General features: G+C 41.2%; 1 protein-coding gene and 1 long non-coding RNA gene across 5 annotated transcripts in view; one reads left to right on the forward strand and one right to left on the reverse strand.

The window, feature by feature from the left end:
* The window catches only part of LOC139545774 (rhotekin-like), a 144,836-nt gene that overhangs the window by 71,308 nt on the left and 58,264 nt on the right, over nt 1-15,264 (forward strand). The gene's annotated exons all lie outside the window — the stretch shown is intronic.
* On the reverse strand, nt 8,194-15,161 carry LOC139545779 (uncharacterized). Its single transcript, XR_011669136.1, has 2 exons — nt 15,054-15,161; nt 8,194-8,864 (listed from the first exon to the last, which is right to left on the reverse strand). It is a non-coding gene; the product is annotated as an uncharacterized lncRNA (long non-coding RNA).

Consider the following 15,264-nt stretch of genomic DNA (forward strand, 5'->3'; position numbering starts at 1 on the left):
AACGTCCGGATATTTTTCTGACACTCACATATTCTGACCAAATAACTATTCATAAACATTACTAAAAAATACATGTTGTATAGGAAATGATAGATACACTAGTTCTTAATGCAATCGCCGTGTTAGAATTCTAAAAATAACTTCATTACGACATCCAGCTTAGTTATAGCGAGAGAGTGCCCAAAATCTGGGCGCAAACTACTAGTACAACATGTTCGACAGATATATGAAATAGCATCATAAAATGGGTCCTACTTTTGATGATCTTCCATCAGAATGTTGTACAAGGGGTCCTTTGTCCAGAACAATCGTTGTTTGGATTTGTACCTATGATGATAAATTACAGGCCTCTCATCTTTTTAAGTGGGAGAACTTGCACAATTGGTGGCTGACTAAATACCTTTTTGCCCCACTGTACGTACATACATACATACATACATACATACATACATACATACATACATACATACATACAGTTGAAGTCAGAAATGTACATACACCAAATACATTTAAACTCCGTTTTTCACAATTCCTGACATTTAAACCTAGTAAAAATTCATTTTTAGGTCAGTTAGGATCACCACTTTATTTTAAGAATGTGAAATGTCTGAATAATAGTAGAGAATGATGATTTATTTCAGCTTTTATTTCTTTCATCACATTCCCAGTGGGTCAGAAGTTTGAGTATGTAATTAGTATTTGGTAGCATTGCCTTAAACAATTTAAACTTGGGTCAAACGTTTTGGGTAGCCTTCCACAAGCTTCCCACAGTAAGTTGGGTGAATTTTGGCCCATTCCTCCTGACAGAGCTGGTGTAACTAAGTTAGGTTTGTAGGCCTCCTTGCTCGCACACACTTTTTCAGTTCTGCACACAAATCTTCTATAGGATTGAGGTCAGGGCTTTGTCATGGCCACTCCAATATCTTGACTGTGTTGTCCTTAAGCCATTTTGCCACAACTTTGGAAGTATGGGGTCATTGTCCATTTGGAAGACCCATTTGCGACCAAGCTTTATCTTCCTGACTGATGTCTTGAGACGTAGCTTCAATATATCCACAGGATTTTCCTACCTCATGATGCCATCTATTTTGTGAAGTGCACCAGTCCCTCCTGCAGCAAAGCACCCCCACAACATGATGCTGCCACCCCCGTGCTTCACGGTTGGGATGGTGTTCGTCGGCTTGCACGTCTCCCCCTTTTTCCTCCAAACATAACGATGGTCATTATGGCCAAACAGTTCTATTTTTGTTTCATCAGACCAGAGGACATTTTTCCAAAAAGTACGATCTTTATCCCCATGTGCAGTTGCAAACCGTAGTCTGGCTTTTTTATGGCGGTTTTGGAGCAGTGGCTTCTTCCTCGCTGAGCGGCTGTTATGAGAATGTTGTTATCAATGTTCATCAACTCCAGTTAATCTACTCAGTCTGCAAAGATTCTGGTTGAATGAAACAGACAGATTTCCCAGCTTACAATAGTCAAAACGTTTATTCACGAGAACGTTCTAACATCAAAAATGCAAACCCAGTCTTTATAACACAGACAAGTTCAAATCTTAAGCTACGCCTTGCTTAGACAGTCTGTGTTTTTCCACTACATAGATACATTGTTTAATCTGCAAGATGTTTCATAATTTTCTGCAAGCCTAAAAGTTTCTCCCCTCCACAGGTGGAGACAGAATGTCCTGTAAGGGACACAGTAGTACAACTCGTCTGTCGATGGCTCCTCTTATCATTTGTTTCACACTTGCACCCTGCTTACATACTAAAAAGGAACAAAAGGTCCTTGTTCTAATTCTGACTAAAACTACACACATCAGATTATAGTTTTATGATTCTAATAAATTTCATACAATTATATGGTTTCAGAGTGGAATTATTTCATCATCTTTAGACATATAAATTATTTTATCAGCGGCCTTTCAGGTTATGTCGTTATATGACTCGTTTTACTGTGGATTTAGATACTTTTGTACCGGTTTCCTCCAGCATCTTCACAAGGTCCTTTGCTGCTGTTCTGGGATTGATTTGCTCTTTTCGCACCAAAGTACGTTCATCTCTAGGAGACAGAACGCGTCTCTTTCCTGAGCGGTATGACAGCTGCGTGGTCCCATGGTGTTTATATTTGCGTACTATTGTTTGTACATATGAACATGGTACCGTCAGGCACTTGGAAATTTCTCCAAATGATGAACCAGACTTGTGGAGGTCTGCAATTGTTTTTCTGAGGTCTTGGCTGATTTCTTTTGATTTCCCATGATGTCAAGCAAAGAGGCACTGTTTGAAGGTAGGCCTTGAAATACATCCACAGGTACACCTCCAATTGACTCAAATTATGTCAATTAGCTTATCAGAAGCTTCTAAAGCCATGACATAATTGTCTGGAATTTTCCAAGCTGTTTAAAGGCACAGTCAACTTAGTGTATGTTAACTTCTGACCCATTGGATTTGTGATACAGTAAAATAATCTGTCTGTTAACAATTGTTGGAAAAATTACTTGTCATGCACAAAGTAGATGTACTAACCGACGTGCCAAAACCATAGTTTGTTAACAAGAAATTTGGAGTGGTTGAAAAACAAGTTTTAATGACTCCAACCTAAGTGTATGTAAACTAACGACTTCAACTGTGTGTATATACATATGATATTCTGAATTAAAACGGAGGAGTTATGTCACACATGCAGTTAGAAATAGAAAATATATGGGATTGTCTGCACAATCCAACTTACAACCAACTGATTGCAGCACTACCACAATTATGGAGGAGGCAAGTGGAAAAGGGAAGTAGGTAGGGAACTTGTTTGCCTGCCATATATTAAAGATACAAATTGGCTGAAAGGAATTGGCATAAATAGAAAAATATACCAGTTTCATCTGAGGACAAATGTTGACAGCTGCGCCATACGATTCCATGGCACATGGTTTATGAACTGTTCAAAAAAGCACTTGCTTCAACACTTGAGTTTTTCAATGATATAACATTCTTGCCACCAACAAAATGCTTTATATATGGGGCATACAACAATCTCAGCTCTGTAGATCATTTATTTTGGTATTGCCCCTATTGAGCTATGTAGCTTGTTTCTGGTCACAGGTTCAGGAATGGTAAAACAAATCACAACATGCACTTTAATTAACCTTACAAATAGCAGTGTTGGGCGAATTGGGAAAGCCATAGTCAGTCAATAAATGATACTCGTAGGAAAGGTTTTCATCTTAAGCTCACAATCTGTGGATACTATACGATTAGAAAGATAAATAATGTAAAACATCACAATTGAAAATGATATGGCACATGGAAACCAAACAAGGGTGGTCTATGGTGATGGGTGGGATGGGCTGAGAGTGGCTGAGGGTTGGGATTAAAGAGCTCATGTTTGGTAATGTATTATTGTTATGTGACTGCTTTATAGAAAAGTACCATGTATGCAAAATGTATATGTAGCAAAAAAAAGCTGTTAAAAAAATAAGCTCAAAGATATTTGTCCTCTGAAGAGGGGGTGGAGGGGTAAATAAGACATGAAGAGGGGGTGGAGGGGTTACTTTAAGACATGAAGATCAGTCGATCCGGAAAATATATTTTGCTGTGTTTAACACTTTTGGTTACTACATGATTCCATACGTGTTATTTTGTAGTGTTGATGTCTTCACTATTATTCTACAATGTAGAAAATAGTAAAAATAAAGAAAAACCCTTGAATGAGTAGGTGTGTCCAAACCTTTGTATATATGTGTGTGTGTTTGTAGTCAATTACACAGGCATAGTACAAACCAAAAAAAAACTCATTGCTCAGGTCTTCAGTTGTGAGGATAGACTCAAATAAGTAGGCTAAGCGGGAAGATACTGAACTTGCCAAATGATTTCATTGGCGTGTACATTGAGGGTGTTCAGATGCTTTGAATTTGATTCCTTTTTTGGCTCTCAGTTGGATGTCGTCCTCTGTTGGGGGTCAACCAGCCGAAGTAAGTGGCTTTTAACATCCATGTTCTTTTTCACAGGCCAGTAAATTCACACTCCGAAAGGTTGACCTCTGAACCTCTTGCAGCTGCAAAAAAAATATGTATTTCAGCTTTTGTATTGGTACTGTTCAATTAATGGCATACCAATAAATGTGTACATGTCTCAGCACAATTTCCGTAGGTCATAGCAAAAACAGTACACTGCTCTCTGTGGTTCTCACACTATTGCAGTTGTAGAAGACCCGGTGAGTCTTCTCTTAACCGTTTATACTTGTACCCATATATGGGTTGAAAATGGCATATTTGAGCACTGATAAGCGCCTAAATTGGAACGCAGTGGCGATACAGTAACACGCTATAAATGACGTCAGAGCTCAGGTTCTGTGCATCGCAGCGCTGTATGGGTCTGGCTGACGGACGTTTTGAACTTGAGCTCTGCTCGTGACAAGAAGTTGCCTCTTCACTCCCGCTACTTGGGACACTTTTGCACATTTTTGGTTGTCCGAGTGAGGGGAAATGCTGTAAATTTAAGAAGACTCTCTATGTATTTTGAAAGATGTGACATTGAGGATGATAATAAATGCCGCTTTGATGTCATATAAGCAAGCCAAACACACGTACGCGTAAGGCGCTTCACATTTTTTTTTGCTGCTGTTCACGTACCTGAATGCGCACGACGACTCCTTTCTATGCGGTCAACAATTCGGATTCTCTGAATTGCCCTGTGAATGCATAACACCGTAAGATCGTATTTTATAACTTAGCTAGTCATGTTAGCAATAGAACAAGCTTTCAAATGATGCCCACCTGACCCAGATTGCGATCTATAATGGGCCGTTTTTGGATTGCGTAAACAACATTGCGGGGATGGATGCAGGGTTGTGTTCCAAACAAAAATAACTACAAGTGTGCTTGCTCTAGTTACTCAACGGCACATCTAGGAGAGCGAATAACAGCAACGAATAGTTAAACTCTTCTTTGAGTCATACAAGTGCATTGAAATTAATTAGGAGCTGTGCACACTTTGGAGATGTTAGATTGTCTCTACATTTTGATACGTACACGCGACTTCTATCAGAATACGAAGATCACATTGAATAGACTGGTCTAGACGGACCACTTCAGGACGTGGTCAGGGGTGTATGTGGATCTCTTCTCAATCTGGACACAATCAGGCTACCCGAAAGTGCATACAGTGGGCGACGTCAGCAGCACTCCTCCCACAAGTCTCCAGAAAACCGAGAGGCACCTTTTCATTATAATGTTGGAGGAAATGCGTTCCTAGCGTGTGAGGGATGGGGTTGCTGGCCTCAAATGCTAGCTGATATTTATAATAATTTTACTTTTTTTGTTTGGCTAGAGTTATTCTAACCTGTTTGCAATTATTTTAGTGTTGCTTGCTGGCTATCTACAGATGTTTACTGGCGTGTTAGGTACAGTAGTTAGCTACTGACGTGTTATCATATTTTGCCTATTCCACTGTTTGTAGAATGCATAGTTTTATGTATATATAGAGCGCACATGGTAGACACGTTTAAATGTAGGTGTAGACGTAGGACGCGTTCGGGAATTCCATGATCAGAACTCTATGATCAGAATACTAAAGCTGCATGACCTGTAAAGTCTACACATGGGCCATAGTCCTCTCACACACACGTGTCATTTTTTTTGTGTCTTATGTTGCACCTTCCCCTCATTTTCATAACATAATGTTTGGATTCAGTATTGTGTCAGGTGAACTGTTGTGTCATCAACTTTGGACTAATAATTTTCCCATATTCTCCAAACTGTTGCCTTTCAATTGCTACCATGCTTATGCATTGCATATTTCTACTGGAATAAACATTTTAAATGTAGCATTATCCATATAGGACAATTCCCACAAGTGTAAAGGTTTAAGGTTATACTGGAGGGTCTGGCTGATTCCTGTTGATGGCTGTGTGAATACCTATTGGTGTAAATTCCCCAGAGAAGACTGGGAGCTGAGACTGTCAGAGGCTCTGGGCAGGGCTGGACTGGACTGAGGTTGGCCGGGCCGGCTGTTGAAAGGGGCCTCTGTTGCTGAGAGAGGTACTGAAAGGCCTGGACAGCCTGTTCTCCCCTCTGCCTCCGGACGATGATGTCAGTGGAATAAACCCTCAGACAGGGTGATGTCATGCTACCCCTTACCCACCAGCTCGTGATTAGGGGTCACTAGCACGGGGTCACAGAAGGAGTGGGGGTCTGTGGTGCTGAAACGGTGCCCTTTTTTAAGTTGGCTGACTTTGACTCTGGGACTGCTTCCCATAAGGCTGCCTGTCTGCTTGTTGTGTTGTGAAACTCTTGTCCTGCACCTGCTGCATGCAGGCACGTTTTCTCTCTTTCTCTCTCTCTCTCTTGTGGATCATTCCTCGAAAAGCTGTGAAAAAGCTATTGGAATCTCCACCTTTCGGCTTCTGGACAATTTTCACTTTCAAATTAAATTTGCTGCTTTGGGCTGCTGATGGACGACAGCCCAGTTAACACTCGGCTGGAGAGGGAGGGGAAGAGGGAGATGGAGAAAATAAGAAATTGGAGAGGGAGGGTCAGAGGGAGACCAATAGATGTGCAGAATGTACAGCAGAAAAGAGGAAAAGTACCCCACAGGCACTGCACAAAAGTCTTCCTTGTGTGAAGAAGCAGATTGCCATAGCCTTCCTCCAGCAGGGGAACCGTATGGGCGTCTAATCTCTTCATCACTGAGAGACAAAGGTTAAGCCAGTTTACTGTAGTGCTGGAGGAAAGCAGCGGGGCAGAGGAAGGAGCGCAGCAGGCCTTTTCATTGGCTCTGGGAAGCACACAGCTCAGTCCCAATTGGCTGAGCAGGACACTTGTCTGTCACAAAGACCCCTTGTTAACCCCTGCTCAGCCAAGACCCTCTCAAAGTGTCATTGGTCAGTGTGTCAGGTCACCGGTAATGTCGGTTAGATAATGTGTCAGGGACACTTAGTCTGAATTTAAGCCCCCTTGAATCCACAGTTGTTGACCACGGCTGTCTAATGCCTGTTGCTGAGAGATTCTAGAAGGATCCATTTAGGATTCCATGTACTACAATAGTTGAATAATATCAGATACAGTATGTCATTGTGTAAAATGTCAAATTCACTTCTTGCAGTCCAAGTGGGACAGTTGAAAACCAAAACCTCCCATTTTGTTACTTAAATAAACCGAACACAGCCTGCCATTTGTTGTTCTGATTTACTGTTCGTACACTCACAGTGAGTGTTGTTAACAAAATTAAAAATCCTGACTGAAATGTGCCCTTGCCACTAGGAAGGAAATGGGCCACGTCATGTCTCGTAATAAAATTGACTATCAAAGACGAAATCCATCTAAAGTTTCACAAGCACAGAGCGTTGGTGGACGGACGGACGGACAGAAAGCAGGACGGAGAGAACTAAGACGGGAGACTTGGCTCTTGATGTGTATGACGAGGAAGGAAGGAAGGGAACTCTAGGGACTAACTGCTTAGATAGGAAGAGAGATGGTTGTTTGTTTGGAAAGCATTTTTGCCAGTGAGAGAGTAAATAGGAAGGAAGAGGTCTCAGTGGGACCCAGCTAGAGAGTTTAGGCAGACCAATGGAATGCCCGCAGTGGAATGCAAGGCATCAGACTATGATCGCGTCCCAAATGGCACCCTATTTCTTTTATAGTGCACTAGGGTTCCATAGGGCCCTGATCAAATGTAGTGCCCTATATAGGGTTCCATTTGGGATGCAACTTAGGTCCTCTGTTGACATTTGAGCACATCAAACGTGACCATTTATTCAGTATTGACGTAATATGGTGTCATTAGTCATTTGAGGATCACAGTTGGGATATTTGAAACTCGTTCGTGGTCCTTTGGTTAGCCTCTCCATTTTATCACTTACTGTATGCTGTCAGTGTGCAGTTATTTGTTTTATGTATCTGTTTCTCTTATGTGTGTTTTTTTTTGTGGGAGTCCGTGTGTGTGTGGGAGTCCCTGTGTGTGAGTTTGTGTGTGTGTGACCATACATGGTTTGTCTGATTGTTGTTATTTAGTGTGTATGGCAGTGTAGTCTGCTTCCCAGTACCTCAGTGCTCCGAGGGTGAAGGGAAGTGAGGCTAATGCTTGGTAGGTTGCCCTCTCTGGCCACGTGCCCACTGCCTCCTGGAACTCTAATCCTATTACCAGCAAGATATTTACTGCTCTAACTCAGTTGTCCTGGCCTATCTACGCACACACACACAGAGTAACAATTTTATTTTATTTCTTTTCTTTTTCTCCCCATTTTGATCTTGTCTCATCGCTGCAACTCCCCAATGGGCTCGGAGGCAAAGGTCAAGTCATACGTCCTCCGAAAACATGACCCTCCAAATAGCGCCTCTTAACACTTGCCCGCTTAACCCGGAAGCCAGCCGCACCAATGTGTCGGAGGAGGAAACACCGTTCAACTGACGACCGAGGTCAGCCTGCAGGCGCCCGGTCCGTCACAAGGAGTCGCTAGAACGCAATGAGCCAAGTAAAGCCACCCCCGTCAAACCCTCCCCTAACCCAGACGATGCTGGGCCAATTGTGCGCCGCCCCTATGGGACTCCAGATCACGGCCCGGTTGTGATAGAGCTCGGGATCGAACCTGGGTCTGTAGCCTTAGACCGCTGCTCCACTCGGGAGGTAACGAGCTTTTTATGACCGGTCTTCTGTCTCTTGTTGTTAACTGTCTTTAATCCTACATGCAATCCAAAAGCATCCTTCTGTGTTGTTGATGATGCTACAGCAGACTCGTTGTCGACGGCTGCTTGACCATGCTGCCCCTGGCTCTTAGCTGTGTGTGGGAGTCGTCATAGTACTCAAAGTGAAGCGGTTACCATAACAAACCGTCACAGGACAGCCTCCTCCTCAGTCTTTAGCCGGAGGTGAAGAGCTCTGTTGACAGAATAGACGTGGAGATGGGTTATGCGCGAGTGTATTTGTGTAGAAGCAAAAGCCAAAACAGGCCCACTCTTTATCCGTCCTATCCTTTCTACACCTCATTAATATCTTCATCTGTTTTTCATTCCCTTTCTTTGCTCAACCATATACTTACTCAACCCCGGCTCTCCTCTCCGTCTCCTATCCTCTCCCATTCTATCCCACCCCATCCATCCATGTTGCCATCCTTCCACCTCTCCTCCCAGGGCCATTTTGTCTGTCTGTCTGTCTGGTTAAAGAGGGAAGGAACAGTGTGACTGACAGGAGGAAGTCAGGCCAGGCCTCCCCTGATCCAAGCATGTAGTAATTAAGACCTGTTGGATTGGCTATAAAACTAGAACCTCTGATTTACTTAATAGCTGCTTAAATCTGATGGTAATACTTTACTTAAAGGCTGCAGGTAGGCTATAATGCAGTTATAATGCATTGTAAGACTTGTCTTTAGCATGTATGACTATCATAAGTTTTATCTCATAATGATCCTGAATTTACAGCCTATTATGAGCCATATGTATGCTTAAAACAAGTTATATAAAACATTATTATATAGGCAATACCTAAAGTATTGTATAGATGGAATGTTTTTTTGTCTTCAGGGCACCATTTGTAAATGAGACACTGGTCTCAATTGGGTTCCCCTGAATATATAAAAATACATTTAAATAAATGGCCAATCTGATATGCTTCCTGACTGATCCAACAATTAATCAGTTTACCAGTGCACATAATCAATTAGAAATATTGCAAGTTGATGATGGGCACTGGAGACGCCATCGCCTTTAGGTGTGTATAGGCTCATAGACATTCATTTATGATTAGGCCTAAGGAGGGCTGTCCCCTATTACATATAAAAAAAATAAAAAAAATAATCTTGGTCGACCAAGAGTCTTTTGACCAATCGCCTGGTCGAAATTCTTAAACGTGTATTTTTCCATATACTGTAGACACACCCTATATGTTTTAATAAAATCAACTATATGTAAGCTACTGAGCTTGTCTGATGCTTTAAGCACACTGATTAAATAATTAAGATGCACACATTACTCAAGAGGGAGCCAGAGATCAAGATAGCCTAACCAGAAGAACAAAAACTTGTCCCAATCCACCACCTCCCACTGCTGCTGGCCGTCACAGATTTTGCCATTACACTCCCGAAGTTGTCGGTAATAGACTACACCAGGGGTCAGCAACCTTTTCCATTTGGAGTGCCAGTTTATCTTACCATTTCTACGTGTCAGTTATGATTTTCATATGCACATTTTCATGGAACAGTTTAATTTATTTATAATAAATTTGTCGTATCTCAAAATATAAATTATACAAATCTAATAGTAACTTCCATTGCCAACTATGCCATTGCCAACTAGCCTACATAAAGCCAACAAATAAAACAATTGCAGCCTACAGGTAGAAAATAAATCACATTGGCTATGCATGGCCTGTTTGCAAGGAACTTGAAACATTGTATTAACTTGGTCCAGCCCAGATGCTAACAAACTTGCAACATTGTATAAAATATTCTGGACCCTCCAAGTTTCCTGCGCAAGGGATAAGAAGTAATCAGGTAGGCCTATTTTATGATGTTTCCACCTGATCAGAGCATGACATTTATTTTCACCTTTCAACCCGTGGTTATCGAAGGGGAGAAAGCTTGAAAGATTTGTTCAAATAGGCTACATTGAGGAACTGTTGTCATTCTTAGTGGATGTAAAAACACACTTTGTTTACTTGCTGTTTTGATGTGAAGAGAAATTATTTTAGAAGCTCCACAACTCATTCGTGGTGGTGAATTAAGTAAATCAGAAATACTATCAGATCCCTAAATGGGCACATTTATAAGCCTACATTTTGCACGCAGGCCAGGTTTCCTAGGCCTACTTCTATGCATAATCAGGTGCACGTCCTTACTCAACATTGACAAGAGGGCTCCAAATAAAACACACTGAATAAATTGACAACTGGTAAATGGAATGAAATAAGTGTAGCCTACTGTAGGTTGTGTGCTCTGCAAACAACGTGTCCATTCCGACAATGAGAAATGTAAAATACTGTAATAATAATAATATATTGAATGCATTAACAGAAATTATGGTAACCAAACAAACATTGTAGATAAAAAATTATGTGAATTAAAGGTAAATGTACTACTGGTAATACTGGTGTTTCATCCCCACGGCCTCCGCAATGGAATAGTCCACTGAGACGGGCATCAATCAAGACGTGCCCTACATTTTGAATTTCTTTGTAACTGCTAGACTAAAAAATACTTGGTCGACCAATAGCCTTGACCAAACAATCGACCAGTCGACTAAATGGGGTCAGCCCTAGGCCTAAGTAAGTTGATTAGGCTGTTTATTTCTTAAACGCCTGCCTCTATTGAATGGGTAAATCCATTTGAAATAAGTCACTTTTTGACAGCACCCCTTTTTGATTTGAATGAAACCTTCCATACTTAGTGCTCAGAAAGTGAATCTTTGGACCTGAATGCCAAAACATTCAAGAGATGAAGGTGCTCAAAGTTTACCCATTTTGCATACCGCACCATACCATGAGACATCCATGTCTTCCTCACTGAAAAAGATAAATGGTTGAGATTGTTACCATTTTAAAGTCTTACAAACTGGGTTTTACAAATATTGTATAATTCTTTAGAATTAAAAAATAAATAATCAAAATGGTCCTTTTTTTTGTTAACATTGATCTAAAATCTCTTAAACTTTTTTTCATATTCACAACTGCTGTAGCTTAGACCCTGTTTTACATCATCTAAGGTTGTTGCGTTGTGTCCACCATCGGTTGAGATACAACATGCTCTTGAATACAGGGTGGTTGTCATGTTTTGGACTAGTCTCAGGTTGCCATACCTCCAAAATCACATCGTTGTCACAATCCTGCAATAAGGAAGGGAAGGTGTTCTGTCTCTAATGTGTCTATGTTTCTGTGTTGTGTTCTCAAATGAACATTTCCTTTGTGTCTAGTTGTAAGCTCTCCAATCTGTTTGATTTGATTGTCACTCTCAGGATACAGTGCATTCGGAAAGTATTCAGACCCCTTGACCAACCGGCTCGATTCGGTCTTATGTAGCAAAATAATGAAACTGTTTTTATATTGGATAAAAGTACAGACTCAGAGCTAGAAAATGATATGTACACTACAGTTGAGGAACAATGGGAAAGTAATTCTGCTTTGAAAATTGATAAACTTGTAACCTCACTTTTGAGAAAATGGCCCTTGTTTTGGTACCTACAGGAGAGCTCTAATTTTGTCTACACCCATTCAGCATCGTTCACACCCTCTTAAACTTTAGCCCCACCCATCTCTTTAAGGATTCACATGTGAGGCTGTGTACTAAACAGCCAAAGATTAAGACTAAAGGCTGGTTTAATCTACACGTATGTTTGTAAATTGAATCTGGAGTGCCAGAGTGTGCACTGGGTGTTCGTAAACTGTGTTGTCAGATTGGCCGTTCGTAAATTGAGTGTTTCGCACACTGGACGCTCTGGTCGAAAGGTAGGGTTGATCTGAGGGTTCTGACCTAACGGCTTGGGTGCTTGACTACTGCTGTCTGGCTAACGTTGGCTAGCTTGCTATTTACTTCCGGACACAAATGAGGGAACAGCTCACTCTGACCATTTTACTCACACTAGCAGAGCTGGTTAGGCTGTTTTGTGCTTTTTTTGCCAAAGCTTTATGACACCGGCCATATTCAACGAGTGTTGAGCTGGGTAAATTCATCAGTTATTCTGCACTCTGGCACACTAAGACAAGAGTGCTTTGAAATCTGAGTAGATAGCCAGAGTGAATATTCCAGCTACGTCTATCGACAGTTGTCGCAGTGACATCGGAAACATTCTATTGAAATAGTTACTTGCATAGTGGAGTCTTTTGTTTATAAATGTCCCTAGCTAGCTAAACCATAAACCCAACTCATAACGTTACTACCCTGCCTGAATCTGCAGGTAGCTAACCAACCAGGTTCAATGTTAGCTAGCTAACATTAGGCTATAACTAGCAATGCAAATGGCCTTGAGATACGAATAATATTACAACACAGTAACGTTAGCTAGCTAGCTAACATTATACTTTAACTGGAAATGAAAATGACTTACTGGCATGGTTGCCCTTAGTTTGAAGATCTATCCGAAGATCTTATACAACAGCCTTTTCTTTTTGCCTCCCTCCGCATATTTGCAATCAAACACCAGAATTTTCTCCGTCTCCTTAGCTGTCATACTCTGCTTCCACCGGGCATTCCACGGATGTCAAAACTCAGTCCTCCAGAAAGTAGAGAGCATTATCAACACTTTTGCAGTTCTTCGTGATATCTTTTTCTTTAAAGCCACGTTAGAAATGATTACCTACACGTACTGAGCAGCTCATCTTATAGACAGAAGCTCGCTACATGGCAGACCAATCCGAACTCCTCTCTCGGCATGTCCAGCCCATCCATTATTTCAGCCAATCATGGCTAGCAGGAAGGTTCCTGCCTTTTCCCTTGGCTAAACCAACTAGGCTCGTAATTTAACAATTGTTTTCATATTAACAGATGGCATACAAGTTTGTTATTAAGGCACATGAAAGTTCACATGTTGCAGAAGGCATTTCTGTCAAACACATTTTGATAAAAATACAAGTTTACGATCAAATGCCTCCCCTGTGAAGTAGTAATGCGCGACATACACCTAGTTTCCTGAAACGAGTCAGAGGCTTTTAGATAATTGACGTTAAAGCTGCAATATGTAACTTTTTGGGCGACCCTGATCAAATTCACATAGAAATGTGAGTTATATCTGTCCGTCTCATTCAAGGCAAGTCTAAGAAGCAGTAGACATGTTCTATGTGTGTTATTTCTACGCTTCAAACAAATACAATATTTTTGGTTATTGACAATATATTTCACAGCGGTTTAGTTGGTACAAGCATTCTCTACACTACGCATTGCTTGTTTTGTCACAAATTGAAATTAGGGGAACTATTAGAATTCTAGCAACCAGGAAATGGCTGAGCGATTTCTGCATATTGCACCTTTTTTTAAAGGTTTAAAAATGTAATATTTGTTACAAAAAAATCAAGAAATAATACAATTGTTAACTTTAAGCTTTTAAATTGTATCATACTCATCCGTTTTATTTTTTCTGGCGAAGACATGGATTTCCTATGGTGGGTTATGCAAAATGTATTAACTTTGAGCACCTTTTATCACCTTATTGGCATTCAGGTCCAAAAAGTCCGTTTCTGACCACTTCTTCCTTGGGCAAACATGTATTGAAACTTTTGTTTAAATCAAAAGGGATGCTGTCAAAAAGTGATTGAATTCAAATGGATTTGCCCTAAACGTATGTCAGAGCATGCAGTCGCTGTATTTGAAGCTTGTTTGTTCTCACATTTAATTATGTAGGGCTCATCCGTTTACTCTGCTCTCATTTCCAGCAGGCTGCAAAACGCGTCCATCCATCACCAGCCACCGCGCGATGTGCATCAGCGCACACCAACTTCCCAGTGCACCCACAAGGCCATGCAATTTAGCAAAGACCAGGGAATTCAGGCGGATGTTTTATTTATAGAGTAGGGTTGGTTTAAATATAGTTATTTGTTTGAAATGTCAAACATGAACTATTTAGATTTTTCTATTTGCATATTTCGCATGGTATTGAGGTGAAATGTTGTCACAGTGCCTGAATTTAAATACGGATTTTGATTTGAATATATTATAGTAAGTGTCATATTTTCCAAACATAACCTACCACAGGTTGATACTTTTTAGACACATTCCAGGCAATGTGGGTCGGGTCCAGAAACTCTCACAGCTGCCACACCAAGTCTCCAAATGGCAAACAGACGATGATGTAATCTCGAAATGTATTTGATTGAGCGATAAAAATTTGGCGAGAGACTTTAGGGATTTACGGTACTGTCGTGGCAGTAGTTTAGCTGTGGACTAATGCGCCGTAAGAAAACAATGCAAGCCTACCTTTAACACAGATACGATTTGAGTAATTTGGTATTGCTCGGGAAAAGTGACTTGACTGTTTCACGTGTCACTATTTCGAAAACAGCACATGCAGTCTCTTTTATTTTGGATGTCATTTTCCATAGTGGACGGATATAGGCAGAGTCAGCAACGGATTTGACATACACACTTACCTTATTTTCAAACCTTGCCCACGCTCCAGCCTTCTTTGCCGGTGTGCGCACACCCGCCTCAGCCGCCTCTCCGGTTAGTCCTCCCGGCAGTCAGTCTTTACCCGTCCGGTGCTGAAGAGCGAGTCGGAGGGGCTACGGATGACAGCGCCGAGATGAGGTCGGGCAGATGACAGCCACGTTCTCCGCTGGTCCTGCGCAAGCCAGGGGTATC

This window comes from Salvelinus alpinus, chromosome 19, assembly GCF_045679555.1.
Source record: "Salvelinus alpinus chromosome 19, SLU_Salpinus.1, whole genome shotgun sequence".
NCBI classification, from domain to species: Eukaryota; Metazoa; Chordata; class Actinopteri; order Salmoniformes; family Salmonidae; genus Salvelinus; species Salvelinus alpinus.